Source organism: Leptodactylus fuscus, chromosome 3, assembly GCF_031893055.1.
Source record: "Leptodactylus fuscus isolate aLepFus1 chromosome 3, aLepFus1.hap2, whole genome shotgun sequence".
Lineage (NCBI taxonomy): Eukaryota > Metazoa > Chordata > Amphibia > Anura > Leptodactylidae > Leptodactylus > Leptodactylus fuscus.
The window spans coordinates 90361669-90387603 of NC_134267.1; the positions used below are offsets into that span (position 1 = coordinate 90361669).

At 44.6% G+C, this 25935-nt stretch overlaps 1 non-coding gene across 1 annotated transcript; it reads right to left on the bottom strand.

Annotated features, from left to right (window-relative positions):
* Window positions 1-19074: 19074 nt before the first annotated feature.
* TRNAS-CGA (transfer RNA serine (anticodon CGA)) lies at window positions 19075-19156 on the bottom strand. Its single transcript has one exon. It is a non-coding gene; the product is annotated as a tRNA-Ser (tRNA).
* Between the last annotated feature and the right edge of the window lie 6779 nt (window positions 19157-25935).

Below are 25935 nucleotides of genomic sequence, written 5' to 3' on the forward strand. Positions count from 1 at the left end.
GTGTTCCTGTTCTCCTTCATAGTGCCATTAGTCAGCATGCCCCAGCTCCAAGATACCTGTCATAGTGTGACTAAGGAAATGGTGACCATAGAACATTGCAGGTATGATAGAAGGAGGCTACTGTAAGTGCCCTCAGTGGATGCTACCTCAGACAAATCTATGACAAGGAGCAAACATAGCGCATTATGACAGTGATTGAATTTTGTATGGAATAATATTTTTGATGCTCTTAAGAATTAGCTACATATATGTTAGCGGGAATACTAATTTATTCTATGGCTAATTATTTAACACCTTTTCTATGAAAACATGCATTTGGGTTAGCAACTGGCTCACTGATAGGAAACAGAGGGTACTTGTTGATGATAAATATTCAGACTGGGTCACAGTCACCAGTGGGGTGCCACAGGGGTCAATATCAGGTCCTCTCCTGTTTAATGTCTTTATTAATGACCTGGTAGAGGGTTTACAAAGCAGGGTGTCTATATTTGCAGATGATACTAAACTTTGTAGGGTAATCAATAATGAGGAGGATAGTAGAATATTACAGGGGGATCTAAGGAAGCTGGAAGCATGGGCGGAGACTTGGCAAATGAAGTTTAATGTTGACAAATGTAAAGTAATGCACTTTGGGCGATGTAATAAAATGTATGACTATGTACTTAATAGTAAATTACTGGGTAAGACTGCCATTATGCATTTTATGAAATTTTGAATAATGATATATTTGTATTGTTATGTTATGTGTTATCTTTGTATGTTATTGACGTAGGTGAGCAATGCTGGTTACTAGAATGCGCAGTTGTCCGCACGCATGTCAGGCCAGAAAGCAGTGTGCAACAAAACAAAACAGCCATCTATTAACAGCATATTCCTCCGGTTGCTGGCATATTATATGTGACGTATTCTAACTATACATAACAACTTTGGAATGGTGAATGCCGTCTTTTTTAATATGTACACATGTACCACTTTTGTAGCCATTATGTATAATTCAGTGAGCCTTGTTTTTGTATATGAAAATATACTGCATGTAAGACAATATTAAGATGCGTACAGCACCATGACAAGAGCCATGCTTTTAGAAAACCTTAGTAAAGTGAAAGAATTGTGTCCTCAATAATTTGATATTGGGCACAGGCCTGGGTTGTTTGTGTTGTTTTAATCTTTGTGGCAAATGTTCTATTATCATATGCTCACATATTTTAACACCCACCCAAACCATGGCTGCATATTTTTTTTTTATTTAAGAAGAGTCTGAGTGACAAGAACACAGATATAACATGAATCATCCGTCTGCAGGCATGAATTTGCTATCTGATTGGTTTACAGATAGATTTATTTTCTATTCTAAAAGGCAGCTTTTTCAGAAGATTAGTATACTGAAGATATGGTAAAAGACTGCTGGGGAGGAAGTGGTACAAAAGAATATCTTCAGAAAAATACAGAGTAGTTTAATAAAATGCCCTACATATCCCTACATAACAATGAACTTCAGAATATGAAATTACAATTAATACATTTTAGTATGCAAAATATCAAAAACAAGATTTGTATGCAAGATTTTGTTTTCAATATGCATCATAGGATATAACAAATTTAATCCAATTACAAATATATAGCACATTAAAGGGATTTCCATGGGACATGAAGATAAACATAGAACAGCTAAAGTCAGGGGCTCCAAGATAAATTGTACTCACTGATGCCCCACTGCTTCTGCACTACCCAGGTCACCGCTCTTCTCCTCTTTCCAGTGTCTCTTAACACACAAGAAATGTCTGGAAGTGACCATTCACCCAATGACTGGCTGAGAAGCCATTTCCAAGCATCTTCTCTGTACGTAGAGCACCAGGATGTACAGCACAATGGAGACCTAGACAATGTCAAAGCTGAAGTGAAGGGGAATTGGTAAGGGTTAGCTTTTTTTAATTGTCATGGAAAACCCCTTAAGAATAAAGCTTACATTGTGGAAATGAAAATATGTTGCATTTTACAGAACCAACAAGGTGATTGAAATTGTGGCTAATCCCATTGCTCTTTGTTGATAACTAAGTAAATGGAATAAATGTAAATGATAAACATGAATTTGAATGAATATTCTCATATCATAGCACCTTCTATGAAGAAACATCTTGTGCATGCTAGTTCTGCTGATGAAAGTCTTACATGTCATACACACATCTGGAATACTGAACTAGAGCCATGTAAAGGCAGCTACCCATGAATTATTGCCTCTTGTTTACCTAGTCAAGCTTTTCATGACTAAGAGGTACAATGTAACAAAATGTGTTATTGAAATTGTACATAGATTTATACCATAAAACATACACTTTCTGTACAGAGTCGTCAAAATAGAAATGCAGCTATTATTTTGCATACAATAGCTTTTATCTGAGTGCTTATTATTTTATAAAAGATACATACCAATCTAACATATGAGTAGAGATGAGCGAGTACTGTTGTGATCAGCCGATCCGAACAGCACGCTCCATAGAAATGAATGGATGCACCTGGTACTTCCGCTTTGACGGCGGCCGGCCGCTTAACCCCCCGCGTGCCGGCTACGTCCATTCATTTCTATGCGAGCGTGTTGTTTGGATCGGCTGATCCCAACAGTACTCGCTCATCTCTACATATGAGTACATTTATACTGAAAGTCCAGCATTTCAAGTTTTTTCAGCTATAAAGTCAGGATAATTAGAGTCTGGCCAGTCCTAATTGGTGTTTAGAGAAACACATAATTGGAGGCACATAGACATTTTTTTTTCTGCACAAATTCATATACACTGTCTACCAATATATATTTGGACACATGTACTTCCTTACAGATGGTACTGATCGACACAATACTCCCGGATGCCTGGTGAAACGCCTGGTGTATGTGAGCCATCAGTTGGGTGCGGTTTCTCTGGTCAGCAGTCATCGGTCTCTGTCTCCCAGTTTCGGGGGTCTGCTGACTTGGGGCACATTTCGACAATCACCGTTCACCTTCCATTTTCGTATTCTCATAGGCCACTGACCATTTTCGGTAATTCAGTTCGCTTGCTATAGTATGTCCCTTAAGGATCAACCATTTCTGTGGCACCCCACAAGTACCCCTTTCTCAAAATGGGACGACTCTGCACTTCGTGGCATCTTGCATACAACTAATGCCAAGGCTGTTTCTTCATTTGCATGGGTGTCTAAATACTTATTGGTAGACAGTGTAGGAGACAATACTTTGTCACATTCTATTGCATTCCAGCTTCTGTAAAACTACAACTCTCAACATGTTTCATTCATTTCTAGAACAAGAACAGCAGAGCAAGTATATACTGTATGTTGGAGTGCAAAAGGTTGCAGACACCTGTTCGAAGGCAGAGGCAGCAACACATGGATTGTTCATGGATACATCATGGAATAGAAACGGTCTGCTACCATAAAGGCTCCAACTACTTGTATTAAAATGGTGGCAGAAGATGCGCGTTATATGAACATGCCATTGAACTCAATGGCTAACTACATTTTACACGTGTATTTTTACACGCGTAAAATGTACAGAATACATGGAGCGTAAACTCCGTGTGAAGGAGCCCTCAGGCCCCACATAGTGAGCCAGAGCCGAAAAACGCTGCGGAAAATACCGTGGCGGAAATGTATTGCGTTTTTTTTTCCATAACTTTTTTTGAAAAAAGTTTCTGCTTCTATTTCACCTATACAGAATATGCCATTGTTTCAGTAGGTATGATATAGATGCTCCGATTTTAAAAAACATTTCTGAGAAAAATATTTCATTACATTGCAAAAACGTTTCTTTCTGTGAAAAGTGCTGCAGGAAAAACCATCATGCGCTTCTGCAGCGGTCTTTCCTGTACCGCTTTTTTACTGTAGTCCGCTACGTTAGCGTTGGATGGTTTCCATTAGGGCCCGTTCACACGGAGTAACCTTGCGTGTATTTTGGCAAAATACACGTGTAAAAATAAGACTCCCATTGACTTCAATGACATTTTTTTACACGTGTAAAAAAACACGCCAAAATACACGTTTAAAATGTCATTGAAGTCAATGGGAGTCTTATTTTTACACGTATTTTTTACATGTGTATTTTGCCAAAATACACGTGCGTTTACGCCGTATGAACGGGCCCTCATACTGGTACTCTAGGGGCTCTTCAAATGAGACTTGGCACCAGAAAACTATTTCAGCTAAATCTGCTTTTCAGACTCTCAGTGTCGCTCCTTCCCTTCTGTGTGGCTGTGTGCCCAAACATCAGTTTACATCCACATGTGGGAAAAATTGCATAACAAACTGTATGATACATTTTCAACTTTAACCCTCTTGTGAATGTGTTCATTTTCAGCTAAATAAATGTATTACTGAAAAAAAAAAATGAAATGTCTAAATTTCACCTCCATATTATTTTAATTACTGAGAAATAGTTAAAGGGTTAACAAACTTACATTTGTTACATTTGTAACATTTGTAAGCCTTCTTAGGGCCTGTGCACATGGAGTAAACACACGCTCATTTTTGCATAATACACGTGTAAAAAATAAAGGTGTAAAAATAAGACTCCCATTGACTCCAATGAGATTTTTTTACACGTGTAAAAATAAGCCTGTACAAGGCTCCCAGGCTTGTCTGCAAATTCTCTCTTTTGCAGGCTGGTCTATGCATCCTGCAAAAGAGAGGATGATTTTTTTGCAATGCATTGCAATGCATTAGCATTGTAATGCATTGCACTAGTGATCAGACCCCCTGGGGTTCAACACCCCTAGGGGGTCTAATAAATGCAAAAAAAAAAAAAGTAAAAAAAATATAAAAAAATATAAAAAGTATTAAAAGTTCAAATCACCCCCCTTTCCCTAGAACACATATAAAAGTAGTTAAAAACTGTGAAACACATACATGTTAGGTATCCCCGTGTCCGAAATCGCCCACTCTACAAACCTATAAAAATATTTTTCCTGTTCGGTAAACGCCGTCGCGGGAAAAATAGTCAAAAGTGCCAAACCACCGTTTTTTCACTGTTTTGATTCTGATAAAAATTTGAATAAAAAGTGATCAAAGCAATAACATTTCCCGAAAATGGTAGAACTAAAAAGTACACCTGGCCCCGCAAAAAATGACGCCCTATGCATCCCCGTACACTTACGTATAAAAAAGTTACGGCCGTCGGAATATGGCTACTTTTAGAAAAAAAATTTTTTAACACAGTTTTGGATTTTTTTTAAGGGGTCAAAATTTAAATAAAACCATATAAATTTGGTATCCCTGGAACCATACCGAAACACAGAATATAGGGGACATGTCATTTTGGCTGCACAGTGAACGCCATAAAACCAAAGCCCGTAAGAAAGTCGCAGAAATGCATTTTTTCTTCAAATCCACCCCATTCTGAATTTTTTTCCTGCTTCCCAGTACATTATATAGAATAATTAATGGTGGCTTCATGAAGAAAAATTTGTCCCGCAAAAATTAAGACCTCATATGGCTCTGGGAGCAGAGAAATAAAAAAGTTATGGGGTTTAGAAGGGAGTCAAAAACGAAAAGTGAAAATCAAAAAATGCCATCGGCGGGAAGGGGTTAATATATTTAGGTGGTATGACTATCTACCTGTCTGAAAAGCAGAGAATTTCACATTTTAGACACTGCAATTTACATCAAATTTCCTATTTTTTTTTAAATAAATACAAAAATATTGATCAGTGTTTACATGGAGTACAATGTGTTATGAAAAAAAATCTAAAAATCATTTGTGTACGTTATAATGTCTCAAAGTTATTGCCATATAAAGTGACACATGTCAGTTTTGAAATATGAGGCCGTGTCTTTAAGGGGTTAAAAGAACATTCAGCTATTGTACAAGTGATATTAAGTGAAGTAGAATGTATGCCATGAATATCTATGATAATAAGTGTGAAGGTGGGTGGACAGATGAGAGATAAGGTAAATATATAGAGCTCGTGGTCTATTGTCACTGTGAAATGAAGTGCCAAGTTTCCACTTTAATGCTAATTCTCACCACATGTGAATAAGATGAGCTGCTTGTGTAGTTTTAGGTTACATACAAGTTGCCGGTAGTGAAAGTAAAGTGCAGTAAAACATGTTGAAGTGGTTGTATTACATTATTCACTTTACATGGATTTGTATAGACATGTAGTATTAGATACTGCATCCATCTGACGCCTGAATAGTAAATCTGCCAAGGCTAATGCACTGTCTAGTCATTTACTATAGAGACACTTCCACTCAGCTGGTATGTACTATCCAACAATATACAAGCAGTCTGATTGTACATTGTTGACCTGCGTGTGTATTTTGTCGTGTTATTTACTTGTGTAAAAAATGTCATTGAAGTCAAAGGGAGGGCCCATTCACACGGAGTAAACGTGTATTTTGGCAAAATACATGTGTAAAAAATACACGTTTGAAAATAAGACTCCCATTAACTTCAATGACATTTTTACGGGAGCCTGCACACAGAGTTTACGCTCGCTCATTCTGAACATAAAACTCGTTCAGAGTGAGCGGCGTAAAAAACAGATCCCATTGACTTCAATGGATGTCGGCATATGCGCGCTCCCCATTAAAATCAATGGGAGGCTTTTTTACCTGATCAGACCGATCTGTTTTGTGGTGTAAGAGTAGCACATTTGTTAACACCAAACTTTCTACACCAAAAAAGTGCTACTTTGACTATTTGGACTGGCTTTCCACTTTTGAGAAAAGTGGTCAGAACGGGAAAGGGTCAAGTTGGGTATAGCTCCTATATTTCATGCCAGAAAACTGTTGTGAGTTATACTGTAGCTGAAAACTATGATAGTCCCTGGTATTTACCACCAGCATTCTCTACCCTCACCAACTCCAGTTCTTAGCATTTATTAAGAGGTGCCCCTCCACTGATTCCAGCCCAGTTGAAATTTTTCTTTAGCTCCCAAAGTTCCCGAGCAATCAGTGCAGATAGTCTTGTTGTCTATTATGTTATTTAGGCTCTGTACTGTCAGGAGGGCGGTGTCAGACAGAAGAAGGCAAGGGGTGTGATTCAGAGCAATAATCAGAGGAGAACAGTGTAAGAGCTCAGAATCACGCCCTTTGCCTGACTCTGTCCACCTAACAACATAGAGCCTAAATAGCATATCAGGCAACATATCATCAGTTATTGCTTAGGAATGGTTGAGGTTAACACTACTCACTACTATTGATTCTTCTCAGCCTAACAAATTGGCCATAAGGAACTGCCATTTTAACCTGATAGCGGGGATAATCTCCCTATATTATAAAAATGAATTTCTGTCTGTCTGTCTGTCTGTCTGTGTTCTAATGCGAACCAAACGGCTGGACCGATCTTCACCAAATTTGGTACAGAGATACTTCAGGTATCCGGGAAGGTTTAAGACGAGACTCCAACTCACTCGGACGTACCGTTGCTGAGATACAGCATTCCAAACACAGTGCCCCCCCCCCTTAGCCAATACAAACCTGCAAGTCTTTCACTCATATTCCAACTGCAATACACATGGTCACTCCACATGCACAATACAACACTGATATCCAAACTGAGATACACGCATCAGAGGATTAGATACACAGATCAGCACACAGTATCACACGCCAGAGGATTAGATACACGCGTCTGCACACAGTCCCACAAACCAGAGGATTAAATACGCACTTCTGCACACAGTTCCACACACTGAAGGATTTGATACGTGCGTCTGCACACAGTTCCACATGCCGAAGGATTATATTCACGCGTCTGCACAAAGTACCACACCCCGGGGGATTGGATACATGCGTCTGCACACAGTCCCACAAACCAGAGGATTACGTACGCGCTTCTGCACACAGTTCCACACACTGAAGGATTTGATATGTGCGTCTGCACACAGTTCCACATGCCGAAGGATTAGATACATGCGTCTGCACAAAGTACCACACCCGGGGGGATTGGATACATGCGTCTGCACACAGTACCACATGCCAAAGGATTGGATACACGCATCTGCACACAGTTCCACGCACCATAGCATAAGATATGCACGTCTGCACACAGTACCACATGTCGTCGGATTAGATACGCGCGTCTACACACAGTTCCACACTCCAGAGGATTAGATACGCACGTCTGCAGACAGTTGTACACGCCATAGGATTAGATACACGTGTCTACACACAGTTCCACACACCAGAGCATAAGATATGCACATCTGCACACAGTACCACATGCCGCAGGATTAGATATGTGTGTCTACACACAGTTCCCCACACCGTAGGATTAGATACGCGCCTCTTCACACAATACCACACAGTGGAGGATTAAATACGTGTGTCTGCACACAGTACCACAAGTCAGAGAATTAGATGTGCGTCTCAGCACACAGTACCACACGGGGGAGGATTAGATACGCTCATCTGCACATAGTACCACATGCCAGAGGATTAGATACGCGCATCTGCACACAGTACCACACAGGAGAGGATTAGATACGCACATCTGCACACAGTACCACATGCCAGAGGATTAGATACACACATCTGCACACAGTACCACACGCCAGAGGATTAGATACGCGCGTCTGCACACAGTACCACATGCCGTAGGATTAGATACGCGCGTCTACACACAGTTCCACACGCAATAGGATTAGATACACGCCTCTTCACACAATACCACACAGGGGAGGATTAGATACGTGTGCCTGAATACAGTACCACACTTTGGAGGATTAGATACATGCCTCTGCACACAGTACCACAAGCCAGAGAATTAGATACGCATCTCAGAACACAGTACCACACAGGGAGGATTAGATACGTGTCTGCACACAGTACCCCACGCCAGAGGATTAGATATATGCGTCTGCACACAGTAATACATGCCGTAGGATTAGATACGCGCGTCTACACACAGTTCCACATGCTGCAGGATTAGATACGTGCCTCTTAACACAATACCACACAGGTGAGGATTAGATACGTGTGTCTGCACACAGTACCACAAGCCAGAGAATTAGATACGTGTCTAAGCACACAGTACAACACGGGGAGGATTAGATACGCGCGTCTGCACAAAGTACCACATGCCTCAGGATTAGATATGTGCCTCTTCACACAATACCACACAGGGGAGGATTAGATATGTGTGTCTGCACACAGTACCACACTTTGGAGGATTAGATATATGCCTCTGCACACAGTACCACAAGCCAGAGAATTAGATACGCGTCTCAGCACTCAGTACCACACGCCAGAGGATTAGATACGCGCATCTGCACACAGTACCACATGCCGTAGGATTAGATACACGCGTCTACACACAGTTACACACGCTGTAGGGTTAGATACGCGCCTTTTCACACAATACCACACACCAGAGGATTAGATAAGCACGTCTGCACACAGTACTACATGCCGTAGGATTAGATACACGCGTCTGCTTACAGTTCCACATGCCAGACGATGAGATACGCACGTCTTCACACAGTTGTACACGCTATAGGATTAGATACATGCGTCTGCATACAGTACCACATGCTGTAGGATTAGATACGCGTGTCTACACACAGTTCCACATGCCGTAGGATTAGATACGCGCCTCTTCACACAGTACTACACTTTGGAGGATTAGATACATGCCTCTGCACACAGTACCACATGCCAGATAATTAGATACGCGTCTCAGCACACAGTACCACACTGGAGAGGATTAGATACGTGCATCTGCACAAAGTACCTCACGCCAGAGGATTAGATACACCTGTCTGCACATGGTACCACAACGCCAGAAGATTAGATACGCGCATCTGCACATAGTACCACATGCCGTAAGATTAGATATGCACGTCTGCACACAGTTTCACTTACCGGAGGATTAGATACGTGCCTCTTCACACAATGCCACACAGGAAAGGATTAGATACACACATCTGCACACAGTACCACACGCCGGAGGATTAGATATGTGCATCTGCAAACAGTACCACACCAACAAGGATTAGATACTTGAGTCTAAACACAGTACTACATGGGGAAGGATTAGATACAGCTTTACTCCAGGTATCCATAACAACTGATCGTAGGTTTTTCACTGATATCCAAAATGAGATACACACAATCACATGACGCTTATGGACATACACACAAACCACACACAAAATACACCAGTGCAAAATTGGACATTTCTTATGGGGCCACTACACAAACATAAAATGTAATATACCCGTGCGAAGCCGGGTCCTCCCTCTAGTAACTTATAATTTAAAACTGCAGTTTCTTACGGCCAATTTGTTATGTTGAGAAGAATCAATAATAGTGAGGAGGGCTTTCTGACGCAACCGCCATGTTACAGGCACCATTAGTAAAGAGGGGGGGCAACCCTATGAATCAGGTTAAACACGTTTTGGAAAAAGGAAGGGGTTTGAATCATACGGATCTCCTGAATGGTGGTAAAAGGCAGAGACCATGGAGAAAATAGTTTCAACTTCTCCTTCAAATTTAGCCCTAAACTGCCTTAATGAAGTCGGAATTACTAAGGAGTTGGACCATGTTTGAGGATGATCTTATACTTAAAGGAAAAGCTCTCAGAAATACACAGAAACAATGACCGTGTGGTTAGCAGTCACTTTACCACACAATGTCTGAATTGGTTTGACAAATCTGCTTAGGCAGTTATAGATGTAGTACTTGTGCTTAGTGTAAATTTAATGATAAGATAAAATAATCCTTTAATAATTCCAACATTGGGGAAATTCAGTGTGTTACAGCAGCATAGATATTCCAATAATACAATATACAAATACAAAAGCTCCAAGGTAGAGGTATTGCAGAGACAGTAGGTACTGATAAAAAAGGTAAAGGTAAAAGGCAGTAGAAGGGATATCACAGCTTAAATATATTTATTCTCTGTATGGAATGATCTCCGCTTAGCTCGTTGTTGGTTGTACAACCTAACCGCAGTGATGAGGAAAGACTTTCCGATTGCGCTCCTTCTCACACTTAGGGTGTCCTCCCGCCGGATCTCCATCCTATTCCCCGGAGATACTGCATAGGGAACTGCTTCCCAGTGGTCATTTGAATGGATTTTTAAAGCAAACCGTCTGCAGCCTCTCTGCGGGGAAACCATTTTTTTTGATGGACACAAAGTCCTGTATGTCCAACTTTGTGTCTGTGCAAAAAAAATGGCAGGTGGACATGGGCACAAGTGTGAACACCCCTCAGCATCTTGGTTGTCATGTTAGTGAATATCTTCCAGCCTTTGATAACACCTTACGCACTGCCCCTCTTCTTTTGATGTAGCTGCTGTATTGGGTATTTTAGGAGGCATCCGGATGATTGAACTTATGTGGAGTGAGATAAAATGGAAATAGCTCCAGCGCTGCAGAACCTTCTTTCTCATGTCAGGGAATTTACTGCAAGTGTGGAAAAAAGGTTGAGGTTTTTACAGAATCCTGGTGGGCACTATTTCTTTTATGCTTGGTATTACATTTTTTCTTAAATTCACATGTACTATCCATTTGCGAACAGTTGCTTTATAATTGGAGTTGTGCTTTAAGTATATGTATATTTTTCAGCCCCATTCAGGAGCCTGGGAAAGCCTAGGTAACAACCCCTGTGCGACCTGTACTGTAGTTTGCTCTCTACCAGCTCTATCAGAAATAGATATAACTTACCCAAACATATTTTGTGACAAGGTTTTAATCTTACAATTAACTATTTTTACACCCTCGGATATCATCATTAAGGTGCAAAGGATCTATGGAAAGTGAATTATGCAATTTCATTGCATAAAAGTCTCATTGTGAACACTAGCCAGGGGGAATTTTTTTACTGAGTCAGAGCTACTGATAAAAACAAAGCAGATGCTGGTTCATTAGCGGGCAGGAACTTTGTATAGCCAGGCTTTGTATTGGTGGTACAATAGTACTGTACAGTCGTGTTTATGGGGAAGGTTCTTTGCCCGGAGGTGAATCTATAGGTAGCTGGTGTATCCTCGCCATTGCCTGCAGCTAAATGATGGTTTCTTTGAAATTAACCACAGATTATTTTCTTCATACATTGTGAGGCTGTTTTTGCCTCTCACACCCCCACAGCACTAATTTACAATATTAAATTAACCGTTCTTTGTCTCTGGATGATTCCCACATATTCATTCACCTGGTTTCAGAATGAGCTATAGTTTACAATAGACCAGAATAGGTGACAAGACCAGAATACTTGCCAAGTATTATATTTCTTTTGGGATATATACGTACAGTGCCTCACTAAAGTGCACAACCTCTTAAAATGTCAATAGATATTTTTGGATTACAAATTTCTAATGCAGTAGGGTTTAATGGTTCTTCAAGCAAAAAATTTATAGTTTTTCTGCATTGTCATTAAATTTTGTAATTGAATTTCTCACATAACAGACACCAACACCATTGAACAGACCCACTAACTTGTGATGAGCTCTGTGACATTCGGTCATGGTGCCCTATTATTTTAACCAAAAAACTATAGTTGTGCTATTTTCTCCATATTGCAGAATCTGCAATGGGGGCTCGACTGGGGTTCAGAAAGCTGTTCTGTCGCATGATGACACTTACCTGTACTCCCCAGGTGATACTGTAACATGCTAGGACAGCTTATTATTACTTGTGTAAAGTAAATCTTTACCTGCCTGATACCATTACATATGGCATTAAAGGGGTTTCCCATCTCAGTGCTTCAGCAGTCTGTTCTTTTCACTTCCTGTATTTCTCTTCCCCTCCTCCCTCTTGCTGAATGGGCTTGAGAAGGATCACAATACTTATGCAGATCAGATAACATACAGATGCCTGTACAGAATGGACTCAGTGTTATCTGTGTGTTTACATAGAGAGATAACAGACTCCGCTTTATCAACAAACTGCAATAAGCTGAACAATTGTTCTGCCGGCAAGAGTGGTGAGTAAGTGACGTCACTTGTCCTATGGGTCCGTGGTTATAGCAACACTGTGTAAACAATGGGAGGAATAAAGTCACGTAGCAGGCAAACAAAGCAGCATTTCTAAAGCTACAGTCCTATGAAAAAGTTTGGGCAACCCTATTAATCTTAATCATTTTTAGTTCTAAATATTTTGGTGTTTGCAGCAGCCATTTCAGTTTGATATATCTAATAATTGTCCCACCAAGGACAAAAAAAACTATCTGCAAGGAGTTTGTATGTTCTCCCCGTGTTTGCATGGATTTCCATCCCATATTCCAAAAAGACATACTGATAGGGAAAAAAATGTACATTGTGAGCTCTATGTGGGGCTCACAATCTACATAAAAAAAAAAAAAAACTACAGGAAACGACTAGAGGCTGTTATCTTTGCAAAAGGAGGATCTACTAAATATTAATGTCACTTTTCTGTTGAGGTGCCCATACTTTTGCACCGGTCAAATTTTGGTTTAATGCATATTGCATATTTTCTGTTAGTACAATAAACCTCATTTCAATCCTGAAATATTACTGTGTCCATCAGGTATTAGATATATCAAACTGAAATGGCTGTTGCAAACACCAAAATATTTAGAACTAAAAATGATTAAGATTAATAGGGGTGCCCAAACTTTTTCATAGGACTGTATATATTTAGGAAAACCAGTATAGATAGGATCCTTGAGATGGGACAACCACTTTAAGGGCCCTGGCATCATGGAAATGCAGTGCAATCTGCAGACAGTGTGTTATACAGAAGGACAAGCTGATAGATTGATACATAATTATATTCTGTATAGTTCTGTAGGAAATATTCAGGATAACTGTAAATTCATTCATTGATATTTTTCTCTTTCTGAAGCAATCATGCAGTCAATGGGGTTTCTATTAGTGACTGTCAGCTCTTCAGAAATGACTGTGTAAACAGAGATAGCTGTCAGTAACTAACATAGAAAGTTCAGTGGGAATCAATAGTTGACGTACATCTACATACAGTATGTCTGTGGAATATATCTGGCATTTATTTTTTCCACGTGGAACCCATTGATATCAATGGGACAAAAAGCCTCCAATTGATTTAAATGGGTTCCGCGCGGAAAACGTAACCCATTGAAGTCAATAGGAGTCTTTTTTTCGGCGCTGATTCTGCCGTGAATTATCGTGCCAGAATCATCACCAACTTCCACCGTGTGAATGCCCCCTAAGAAGCAGAAAAGACACAGATTCCCCCAGTCACTGTCTATGTACCTCTATGTATCTGTCCTATTTCTATTGAATTCTAGCACTAATATGCCTGTGTAATTGCTTGATTCCCTAAATTCTCATAGTCCTTTTAACTATTGCTGGAATTCCTATTGCTCTTTCTGAACTGTGCTATAGCCTTTGACGCAGTGAGATGGATCACGAGTGATTATGAAGATAATCTTGTTTCCCTTAGTCCTAACAGCGGCACAATGTGGGGTATTTCTGCCCCTGTGTGCTGGTAGGACAGGCGGATATTTAATTAGCCAATCAAATGCGTGGCAGGCCCTATAAGAGGGCACAAGAACCTCCCCTCTGCGTGTAAATACAAAAGTACCTCCATTACATTTATATACAGTTTTATACATAAGATATGATTCCCAGGGTGGGAAATCTTGTGCCGCTGTTAGGACTAAGGGAAACAAGATTATCTTCATAATCACTCGTTCCCTGTCGTCCTCAACAGCGGCACAATGTGGGGATATAGCAAGCAGGTCCCCAAGATGGGTGGGACAAACCCATGACCGAACTTAAACTGGTCTGGGCAAAGGCAGTGGAATCTGCCACTTGGTCCTTCAGGCGGTAATGCCGAATGAAGGTGGATTCAGATGCCCAAGAGGCAGCTGCATATATTTGGTCCACAGACAAAGCACTTCTTTCTGCCCGTGAAGTGGACACTGCCCTGGTTGAATGGGCATGAAGGAAAGATGGAGCCGACAGCCCTTGGGCGGTATAGGCGACTCTAATAGTCTCGGTAACCCACCGGGATATTGTAGCTTTGGCGGCTTTGGCGCCCTTGTTTTTCCCCGTGTAGCTGACCAACAGGTTTTCAGTCCACCTAAAGGGGCGAGTGCGCTGCAAGTAGATCTGCAGGCATCTAACCACATCCAGCTTGTGCCATCTTTCTTCTTCAGCAGAAGAAGGGAACGGAAAAAATACTGGAAGGGAAATCAGTTGGTTCCTGTTTACAGCAGATGGCACCTTGGGACGAAACCCAGGGAGGAACCTAAGCTGTACATGGTCAGAGAAAAAGGTGGTATATGGCTCCTCAGCGGACAAAGCTTGTAGTTCACTAACGCGTTTGGCAGGTGTGACTGCCAATAGCAGCGCCATTTTGCCGGTTAGCGACTTGAGGGAGACCTCTTCCAGAGGTTCAAATGGCTGGCCACATAGGGCGTTCAGGACCGGAATAAGGTCCCATTGGTGGACAGGGGTGTTTACCACCGGTCTCAGCCTAGTTGCCCCTTTAATAAAGGTGCTCACTAAAGGATCCTGAGACAAACGCCTCCCCAGATAGGCGGACAGGGCCGCTACGTGTACCTTGAGTGTGGCCGCAGCAAGACCTCTGTCTAGTCCGTCTTGAAGGAAGTCCAGGATCGCCTCCGTAGGGGGATCGGTGGAGTCCACTTGATGCTGCAGACACCAGGCATTAAAGATGTTACCTATTCGACGGTAGTTCCTGTTAGTCGAATCTGCTCTGGCGCTGGATAGGGTCTTCAAGACGGCTTGTGACAGTCCTCTATTTCTCAATAGGGACTGGTCAACCTCCAGGCTGTCAGGTTGAGTCTCCTCAGATCCTGGCATCTCAGCTCTCCTTGGGTTACCAGGTCTGGGAGTGGGGGAAGCCTCCAATATATGCCCTGACTCATTTGTATGAGCTGAGCAAACCAAGCCCTTTTTGGCCAGAACGGGATTATGGCTATTCCCGAGGCTTGGTCCTGTCTTATTTTTATCAATACCTTCGGTATGATTGGAATTGGAGGGAATATGTAAAACAGCCTGAACCTCCATGGGATGGACAGGGCATCCACCGCCAAGGGATTGTCCTCCTGGTACAGAGAGCAGAAGGTCCCCACCTTGGCGTTGAGTCGGGTAGCCATAAGATCGACCTCCGGGAGACCCCATCTCTGGACGATCTGTTGAAATACGTCTGGATTGAGAGACCATTCTCCTGATACGGTAATACCCTGACTCAGCTGATCCGCTACTATGTTCAGGGAGCCCTTTATGTGAACAGCGGATAACTGGACCAGATTCTTCTCCGCCTAGGCAAATATGAGATTCGTCTCTCTCAGCAAGGTTGGTGACCTGGTGCCCCCTTGTTTGTTTATATAGACTACCACCGTCATATTGTCTGACCGGTTTTTGACAGACTTGCCTTTCAATTCTGGGGCAAAGTGTACTAGGGCCAGGTACACTGCTCTGAGTTCCTTGAGATTGGATGACCCCAGCTCCGGACATCTCCATCGTCCTTGTACAGTTTTGTCATGACAATGGGCTCCCCATCCCCACTGGGATGCATCTGTTGTCAACAGGGTCCAGACTGTCGGGACCGTGGACCTTCCGTCTTTCAGGTGTATCCACCATCTGAGGGCAAGACGGGTAGCGGGAGAAAGGCAGATCTTCTTGTGCAATCCCCGTGGAGACCTGTTCCAGGTTCTCAACACTTCCATCTGCAGGGGACGCAAATGCCATAAAGCCCAAGGGACTGCCCTGGCCGAGGATGACATCAGGCCCAGGACTCTCATGGCGGTCCGGATGGTTACCTGCCGAGTGCGCAATAGGAATCGTGCACTGGCTTGGATCCTTTCCTTCCTTGGACTGGAGAGGAAGATCTGCATCGCTTCTGAATCCACTATAAATCCGAGGAATTTTCTTCGGGTGGATGGAACGATTTCGGACTTCTCCCAATTGATAATCCTAACTCCTGTAGGAAGTTGATGGCAAGGTTGAGCTGCTGGAGGAGAGCAGCAGGAGACTGAGCTTTCAGTAGCCAGTCGTCTAGGTAAGGGACGATGAAAAGACCCTGAAGTCTGAGGGCCGCGGCGACCGAAGAAATCACCTTGGTGAATACCAGTGGGGCGGATGTGATGCCGAATGGCAGAGCTGTGAATTGATAGTGCTCCCTGTGGCCGGCCATAGCGACGGCAATCCTGAGGAACTTCCTGTGGAAATGAGCAATGGGGACATGTAGATAGGCGTCCCTCAAATCGAGGGTAACCATCACCTCTCCTGGCTGAAGAAACACAGCCACGGAATCCACGGTTTCCATTCGAAATGACCTCTTCCTGATAAACCGATTGAGGTACCTCAGATCTATTATCATCCTCCAGCCCCCGGTGAACTTGGGGACCAGAAAGACGGGGGAGTAGACTCCCAGACCGAGGTCTGAGGCTGGTACCTTCTCCAGGGCGCCCTTGGTAACATATTCGGCAACCAAGGCTTCTAGACTGGCCTGCTGAGAAGGTGGAAGAGTTTGGGTGGAAACGAACCGATCTGGAGGTGGAAGATGAAAGTCGATGTGATACCCGTGTTGTATGATCTTCAACACCCATGGGTCTTGGATATGGGTGAACCATGCTCTGGAAAAGGAGGAAAGACGTCCTCCCACAGGAAGGGGGGCCACAGGGAGCTGCCCCACGTCAAAACTCAGGCTTCTTCTTGGTGTCCTCCTTGGAAGCGCCACGACCAGCTCCCCTAGGGCGATATCTAAAACGCCGTTGTTGGGAAGGGCGTCTATAATTAGAGGAAGAACCTCTGCCTCTAGGGGGAGCACGTCTGCCCCTGGATGCTTGAGGTAGGGACCTTCCCCTACCTTCAGCTAATCCCTCCATAATGGCGTCTAAGCTTTGGCCAGACAGCCTTCCCGGCTCAAAGGGGAGAGCACAGAGTGCTGCTTTAGACGCAAAATCTGCCCGCCAAGGCTTTAGCCAAAGGGGTCTACGGGCAGCGGTAGATAACGCCATAGATTTGGCGGAGATTTTAAATTGATGGCAGGAGGATTCCGCCAAATAATCTGCAGCCCTATGAACTCTTTTCATAGAGGCCAGAATCTCATCTCTGTCTACGCCCAAGTCTATATCCCGCTCCAAGGCGGCTAAGCGGTTGCGCAAAGTCACCAACCATAGAGGAGGCTATGGCCACAGAGGCTTGCGCGGAGGAAGCTGAGTAGACCTTCTTCAGAACGGAGTCCGCCCTACGATCCAGAGGGTCCTGAAGATTTGAACCATCTTCCAAGGGCACCAGGGTTCTGCGGGACAGCTTTGCTACGGCCAAATCCACCTTCGGGGGAGGCCCCCAGGAATCCCACTGGGTAGTGTTAATAGGAAACAAACTCTTGAAGATCCTGGAAAGCGAATGTCCTTTCTCTGGCTGTTTCCACTGCTGCACCATAAGGTCGGTCAGCGTGGCGTCCGCATGGAAGGCAATATGTCCCCCAGAGGCAGACGTGGAGGCTTCCCCGTCAACATCTCGGCCCACTGTAGACCGGATGGACTTCAGCAGCCTGCCCGTTTGTTCATAATGGAACGCAGTTCTGCTGGAATAACTGAGTCGTCCTCGGAGGAATCATCCTCTGCCACCCGCAGGTGTTACAAGGGGGGGGGGGGGGGAGACGAGGAACGGAGCTCAGAGCATGGTCTCCTGGTGAGCTGAGACAAGGTGCAATGGATCCCTTTGAGGGAATCATCCTGCAAAACAAAAAGGAGAGTACAAGCAAGGGAAAAACTATTTACCCAAGCGATGCCCAAACTCACCATCTCCTTGACCCATGCCATCATATCTCTGGGAGAGGGCTCCACAGGTGGAGGACCTCTGCTCCCGCGACCACGGGCCCACTCATAGCCTGAAAATAGGCAAGTTATAGGACCAGTAGTACCCCGCAGGGCACAACCTTTCAAGCCGCTACCTACCATCAGGGAGCGGTGTGTCGCAATCGGAGCAGGAAAGATGTTTCCTCTTGGAAGAGGTTTTCCTCCTACCATCCCCAGGAGGGGTAGTAGAGGATGACATATCCAGGTCCTGTAGACCGGACAGAGAGGTGACTTGGCGCCCAACGTGCGACTCGAACCCACGACCTTGAGATTAAGAGTCTCATGCTCTACCGACTGAGCTAGCCGGGCTGGCGCTGTGAACAGGATCTGAACCTGTGCGGGGAGACCCCATTGGATTTCGAGTCCAAAACCTTAACCACTCGGCCATCACAGCCGGTTCCCAATAAAGTTTGCAAACTGGAAAAGAGTTCAAGATCAATGAACACCACAATCGCACGCCTTCAGCAGATACTGCAGGAAGGTCTCTGACACCAGGCCAGCCAGCCTCTTAATTCTGGCCGGCTGGAAATGGGCGGAGCCACAATCAAAACAGGTGAGGCAACCTGCCCAGACAACTAACCCTGTAATCAGGGGTCTGCAAAGATATACATTCCCCCCCACCAAGAGGCCCTTAACACGGGCACTTACCCCCACATCTCCCCGTCTTTTCCGGCCTTTAATAAGGCCTGAATCTTCCCTGAGTGAGCGGCCGCCAGCGCCAGGCCGTTGCCATGGCGCTATGATACTTCCGGCGAAACCGGAAGTGCGCGCTTACAGCGGCCGGCGGGGAACAGGATACATAACAGTGTGGTTCCACCCGCCGGCAGTCCGCGCGGCCACCAGAGGCGGCATGTGGAGTCCCCGGACTCTCACCAAAATGTCAGGTAAGTCACAAGGAGCAGGGGAAGCGGAGGAGAGGGGGGGCAGGGGGGATAGAGGGGGGTAGCCACACATGGCTAACAAGCACCTTCTCCCCGCAGGGCACAGAAGGTGACAAGAAGAAAACAACCGCTCAGGAGGTGAGTGATCCTGCTGAGCTTCTCAAAGAGGACACAAGTCCTCCCACCTGTCCTCTGTCCACACAGGACAGAAAAAAACACGCAGAGGGGAGGTTCTTGTGCCCTCTTATAGGGCCTGCCACGCATTTGATTGGCTAATTAAATATCCGCCTGTCCTACCAGCACACAGGGGCAGAAATACCCCACATTGTGCCGCTGTTGAGGACGACAGGGAACATCTATTTGCTTGCCCGCCATTTAATTCAACTAAAGGCTGAAAATGAATGCACAAGCTTTTTATACAAAACATGTATACACCACATGTTTTTTTTTCCAAAGATGTCGCCGTATGAGTGGCAGCCTCGATACACAGCTCCAAGCTGAGAGCTACCTTTATCTTTCCTTTTCACTTTTTCTGTATCTTCAAGAATCCTCTAACCAAGCAACCTGTGGAGTTTTTTTTTTTTCCCTTTTGTTTCTATTGTTAAACCATGGACAAGACTCAAGACCTGATGAGCTGGAATTTCCTGTGTGGACATGTGCCTGTTACAATCCCCCCACGAGCTAAGGACAGCATGGTCACCATGAGGCAGACAAAGCTGGAGGAGAAACCTGCATGGAAGTGCGGACTTCTTCTTTCAAGGAGATGATTTTTGGCGTCTATTGCTGATGTGGAAAGATGCCTACAGTTGACTGGTATTTCTTTCTTTTACTGTGGACACATGGGACTCTGTTACAGCCTGGGAACCTACGATCACCTACCTACCCCATGAGTTTATGGAAGCATGGCAAGAGAGCAGCACCCTGTCTACCTGGATGGCTTCAGACTTCTTTGGGCAGTAGAACACAGTGGTAAGAAGAAAGGAAGAGGAGGGCTTGTGATGAAGGACATTTAGGGCATTTTTTGTGGTTAAGGAACAATAGCGCTGTTGCAAGATACCGAACTATCAGCTGTGAGCATGAGATCTCACCACCTACCAAAGGAACTGCCACATGTTAGGGGGCGTTCACACTACCGTCTGTGTCCGACAGGTAGTGTCCGCTCCTAGTGTCCGCTCAAAATCTCTCACGGACATTAGGAGCGGACACTAGCTGTGTCCGTGACACCTGTCATTTATTTAAATGGGCATCGGGTGCGTTCTTTTGCACTCCATGCCCTTCCTTCACTGTCCGCAAGTAAAGATGTCCGACTTTTCAAGCGGACAGAAAAACCTGACATGTAGGGTTTTTCTATCCGCTTGAAAAGTCGGACATCTTTATTTGCGGACAGTGAAGGAAGAAAGAACGCACCCGATGCCCATTTAAATAAATGACAGGTGTCATGGACACAGCTAGTGTCCGCTCCTAATGTCCGTGCCAGATTTTGAGAGGACACTAGGAGCGGACACTACCTGTCGGACACAGACGGTAGTGTGAACGCCCCCTTATCGTGATAGTTGCATATGTCTGCCACCTCTGCAAAAAAACGTTTTATATCTGTTATATCTACGTGCTGTGACCCCCCCCCCTCCTCGTGTCCTCCAACCACAGTCGAGCTGTATTATCAACATCACTTCACACAGGGAACTAAATGATCCTGCAGTGTGTCTTTGTTTCTTTCTTTTTAGTTGCTATGATTCCTTGTATGTCTCTATCTGCCATGAGCTTGTATGTGTTTTCTCTCTTGTTATATACTACTGTACCATCTATGAAACTGTATCACTGAAATTTCCCCATTGTGGGACTATTAAAGGATTATCTTATCTTATGACATGAGCACAGTAAGGTCCACCTATCACTGTCTATTGGCTGAGAGGCTGTCAGATGTTGCTACCAAGTCACAGACATTTGTGAGTCATTGCACATATGTATGCTCAGTATTTCTTGGTCAAACATGTATCAGGGTTCATGAACTGAATCACCCATATCTAGTTATCATCTAGTTATCAGTTGAATAGGAGCAAAGATGCTTCTGGCTTCATCCACAGCAATAGCTTCCAGTGCCTGAAGGCATCTGATCAGTGTGGAATTAGATCCCTAATGAACAGATAATGATAGGATTGGTCATGAGTATAAAAACCATCCTTGGAGTCAGAAAAGCCCTTTTAAAGGGGCACATTAGAAGGTTTTGAGGGATTAAATTCCAGCGAAGGTTTAGTGTTCCAATATTTCCTATGCTAAGTCTATCCATCCCAGGGGCGTTTAGATAAAGCTTTTAAGGCCAAGGCCCAACATTGTGGAAAAGCTGCTTTTTTTGTTATAGATTTTGCTGCGTTTTTTTATCCAAATCCTAGAATGGCTACAAAAGGAATGGGAAATATATAGGAAGTTCTTCTACTTCTATATTTTGCTTTAAAGAAATTCTACCATTAAAAAACTATTTTTTCTAGGTAACACGTCGGAATAGCCTTTAGAAAGGCTATTCGTCTCCTACCTTTGGAAGTGCTCTCCGCCGCGCCATTCGTTCGAAATACCGGTTTGTACCGGTATGCTAATTAGTTCTCTCGCAGCGATGGGGGCGTCCCCCAGCGCAGGAGATGCGATGGGGGCGTCCCCATTGCTGCTCGAAAACCGACTGCAGCGCCCCCTCTATGTTCTTCTGTATCCTCCCCTTCCTTCTTCAGCTTGATGTCGGACGCCTGCGCAGTACGCTCTGTTCGGCGAACTTTGCCAAACGTACTGCGCATGCCCGCGGCCATACTGCCGACACCGCAATTTCGCACATGCGCAGTACGTTCCTCGAAGTCTTCGCCGAACAGAGCGTACTGCACAGGCGTCCGACATCAAGCTGAAGAAGGAAGGGGAGGATACAGAAGAACACAGAGGCGGCGCTGCAGTCGGGGGGGACGCCCCCATCGCTGCGAGAGAACTAATTAGCATACCAGTACAAACCAGTATTTCGAACGAATGGCGCGGCGGATAGCACTTCCAAAGGTAGGAGACGAATAGCCTTTCTAAAGGCTATTCTGTCGTGTTACCTAGAAAAAATAGTTTTTTAATGGTAGAATCCCTTTAACTTGCATTTATGGATTGTACAGCAATCGTGGGTTATGTAGATAACCTGTTTCACATAGTCCAAACAGCGGCACAACAGATGGGGTATTCCTACCCTTGTGCGTGGTTTAGGACAGATTTTTAATTAATTAATTAATTAATTAATTAATTAAATTCACACTGACCCCCTCTTATAAGAAGGTAAGAGGAACCTCCTCCCCTTGTGTTAGTTATAAAGTAAACCTGGCAGTAAAAAATTAATAGGGAGGGAGTCTTGTGCCGCTGTTTGGACTATGGGAAACAGGTTATCTACATAACCCACGATTCCCCCACGTCCAAACCGTGGCACAACAGATGGGGATGTAGCGAGATAACCCCTAGGGAGGGCCCCCTTGGCATACGGATGACAAAACGGTTTGGCTGAAGGCAGTAGCCTCTGACATCTGAAGGTCTAAACGGTAATGTTTAACAAAAGTACTGTGGGACTGCCCGGTGGCAGCTGTACAAATATGCTCTAGAGATACCGAATGCTTTTCCGCCCAGGAGGTGAACATCGCCCTGGTGGAATGGGCTTTAACAAATTCAGGGGGAGTAAGTCCCTGATAGACGAAAGCTAGCCTTATCGCCTCTTTGATCCTCCTGGCTAGCGTGGGTTTTTAGGCTTTTAATCCTCTGGAACGCCCAAAGAAAGAAACCAGCAGGTTTTCTTCCCTTCTGAAATTGCTTGTCCGCTCTATGTAGATACATAAGCACCTTACAATGTCTAGAGTGTACCACTTCTCCTCCTCAGGAGAGGATGGAGAAGGGAAAAACACAGGCAGGGAGATGACCTGATTTAAGTTGGTATAAGAAGGGACTTTAGGTAAAAACCCCGGTAAAAATCTCAATTGGACTCGGTCAGGATAGAAAACTGTGTAGGGCTCATGGGCTGACAGAGCCTGTAGTTCCCCCACCCGTTTAGCTGATGTGACAGCTAAAAGGAAAGACACCTTTAAGGACATAAATTTAAAGTCCACTTCTTGCATTGGCTCAAAAGGCGGGTTACAAAATCCTAATAGGACGGTGGAGAGGTCCCACTGGGGAACTGGGGACCTTATGGAAGGTCTTAATCTGGTTGCCCCTTTAAGAAACCGGGATATGAAGGTGTCTTGGGTCAGACGCCTATTTAGACAAGCTGATAAGGCAGCTACGTGTACTTTCAGTGTGGCCGGTGTAAGGCCTTTATCCAAGCCATCCTGCAGGAATTCCAAAATGGTCTGTATGGAAGGGCTATCCTGAGATACCCATTTCTTTGTACACCAGGTCTTGAAGATATTGAAGATCCTGCGGTAGGCCTGGTTAGTGGCTGGAGCTCTAGAGTGAGCTATGGTATTCCTGATGGCTTTGGGTAGCAACTCTAGTCCAGGTATGGACCGGTCAACTTCCAGGCTGTCAAGTTGAACCTGTTGAGATCTTGGCATACTCTGGCACCCTGAGTGACCAGGTTGTGCCGTGGGGGGAGCCTCCAATATATCCCTCGACTCATCTGAATGAGCTGGGTAAACCATGCCCTCTTTGGCCAAAATTGAATTATTGCAATCACAGATGCCTGCTCCTGTCTGACTTTCATCAATACCCTTGGTATAATGGAAAGCGGAGGGAAGATGTACACCAGCCTGAACCTCCATGGAATTGACAGGGCACCCACTGCCAAGGGATTGTCCTCCAGATAGAGGGAGCAGAATTTCTCTACCTTGGCATTGTATCTGGTGGCCATCAGGTCCACTTCCGGAATTCCCCACATCTCGGTTATTTGGTGAAATACCTCTTTGTTCAGGGACCACTCGCCTGACACCGTCAGACCCCGGCTCAACTGGTCCGCTATCACATTCAAGGCTCCCTTGATGTGAACTGCTATGAGATGGGTAACATTCTTTTCTGCCCAGGAGAAAATGAGCTCTGTCTCTCTCAGAAGGGCGAGTGACCGGGTACCTCCCTGCTTGTTCAGGTAGAGGACTGCGGTTGAATTGTCTGAATGTATCTTCACTGCCTTGCCCCAAAGGGAGGGGGCAAAATGTAGAAGTGCTAGGTAGATGGCTCTGATTTCATGCCAATTGGAAGACCTGGTCCTTTCTGACCGATTCCAAACCCCTCTTGCATACATCTCGCCTAGATGGGCTCCCCAACCGGTAAGAGATGCATCTGTTGTCAACAGGATCCAGACCGGCTGAATCGTGGACCTTCCATCTTTCAGATGGGCCCACCACCTGAGTGACTGACTGGTATTGAGGGATAGATGGATACGTGAATCCAGACTCAGAGGGCTGTGGTTCCACTTCTTGAGGACCTCTGAAGAGGGCGCATATGCCACATTGCCCATGCAACTGCCTCCGCAGAGGCGGACATAAGACCCAGCACTGTCATGGCCGTTTGGATCGACACCTGGCGTCTCTGATAGGTCTGACAGCTACTCTGATCTTCTCCTTCCTCTGGTGAGGAAGAGATACTGTCATCTGGACAGAATCCAACACGAACCCCAGAAAATTTTTCTTTGTAGAGGGTTCCACGTTTGACTTGCCCCAATTTATTATCCAGCCGAGGCTTTGTAAGAGGCCGGTGGTGACGTGCAGGTGACTTCTTAGCAACTCCTCTGAGTGCGCCTTTAGCAGCCAATCGTCCAAGTACGGGACTATAAACAGCCCTTGGAGCCTGAGACAGGCGGCGATCGGAGCTATGACCTTCGTGAAGATATAGGGTGCCGTGGTGATACCGAACGGTAGAGTCGCAAACTGGAAGTGACACAGTCGACCGTACATTAAAACGGCTATCCTCAGATATTTCTTGTGAGCCTGAGTGGCTGCTTCGATACAGAGCTCCAAGCTGGGAGCAACCTTTATCTTTCCTTTTCACTCTTTTTGTCTGTATCTTCAAGAATCCTCTAACTAAGCAAACTAGCACTATAAATTAGCAACTATAAATTGAATGGAAGCCACTGTGGAGTATTTTGTTCCTTTTGTTAAAGCAAGGACAATGACTCAAGACCTGGAGTTTTCCTGTGTGCACATGTGCCTGTTACCATCCCCCCAGAGCTAAGGACAGCATGTCTCACCATGCGGCATGGAGGAGAGACCTGCAGGAAAGTGTGGACTTCTTCTTTCAAGGAGATGATTTTTGGTGTCTGTTTCTGATGCAGGCATCTACTCACAATGGCTAGGTGCTAGTA